The sequence below is a fragment of the Otolemur garnettii genome, unplaced genomic scaffold (genome assembly GCF_000181295.1).
Source record: "Otolemur garnettii isolate 467f Iridium unplaced genomic scaffold, OtoGar3 scaffold00028, whole genome shotgun sequence".
NCBI lineage: Eukaryota > Metazoa > Chordata > Mammalia > Primates > Galagidae > Otolemur > Otolemur garnettii.
In genome coordinates, this window is record NW_003852423.1 from 10,242,340 (window position 1) to 10,243,455 (window position 1,116).

The window sequence follows — 1,116 nt, forward strand, 5'->3', positions numbered from 1 at the left end:
ATTTTTTGGTTGCAGCCGTCATTGTTGTTTGGCGGGCCCGGGCTGGGGATTCGAACCTGCCACCTTAGGTGTATGTGGATGGCGTCTTAGCTGCTTGAGCCACAGGCGCCAAGCCAAAAACATCAATTTTTACTTTCTCCAACTGGGGTAAGGCCAGACATCTGCTGAATTGCCTTCCTGGTTTCTCCCTCCGTTCTTCCTTTTGACCTAATTTTGTCATAATACTTTTGCGTCTCTCACTGGTCATGATACAAGTTTAACTGATCAAGTTGGAGTTGGTTTGAATCATATGAGACAAGGAGCCAACCTCATTTTCCTCTTGGCCCAATACTATTTACTAAAAATTTCCTCCTTATCCCATTGAAAACACAACTTTTGAATACTATTTGTGTAGACAACAACCTCAATTTGTATGAACTCATAGCTCCAATTCTCTAGGCTAGATACTAAGAGACAAATAAAATTATGCTATTCAATTATTTATAGGAATTGCCAAGTTTTGTGAAACTGCATCTTATCATTGTCAACATCTTTTAAGTAGATGCTTGACTTGAAGTGACATATAGACACAAATTGCCATTCAGCAGCTTACAATTTCGAGATCACTAAACTGTTTTTCACAATATAACACAATTAAAGCCCGGGAAAACTCTCACCTATGACAGAATCCTGGTTTACGCAAGGTCACTTCATACACGTAATCACCAGGGCCCTATTCAAAATAATTTTGACAAAGAAAGAACAGAGAAAGATAGGAAGGCATATCTGAAACTGTCTGGTCTATCCTGGCTGGAAAATTTTAAAATGATATTTTTTTGAGTTCTTTATAAAAATATAAAATGCTTTACTAATTTGTGTGTCCTTGCACGAGGGCCATGCCAATCTTTTGTCTTTCTAATTTTTATATATGTGCTGCCAGAGGAGCATGAAGATGGTATTTTTTAAAAAATATATTTAATATTCTCAATTATCTCTATTCAAAAGTTTCTTATACACTAGAATTTTTTTTTTTTTTTGAGACAGAGCCTCAAGCTGTCCCCCTGCTCACAGCAACCTCCAACTCCTGGGCTCAAGCGAGTCTCCTGCCTCAGCCTCCCAAGTAGCTGGGACCACAGG

The 1,116-nt window shown here is 38.5% G+C and overlaps 1 protein-coding gene and 1 pseudogene across 1 annotated transcript in view; both read right to left on the reverse strand.

Annotated features, from left to right (window-relative positions):
* Nucleotides 1-1,116, reverse strand: part of JAZF1 (JAZF zinc finger 1) — a 344,775-nt gene that overhangs the window by 279,960 nt on the left and 63,699 nt on the right. The gene's annotated exons all lie outside the window — the stretch shown is intronic.
* LOC111724909 lies at nt 829-927 on the reverse strand (annotated as a pseudogene).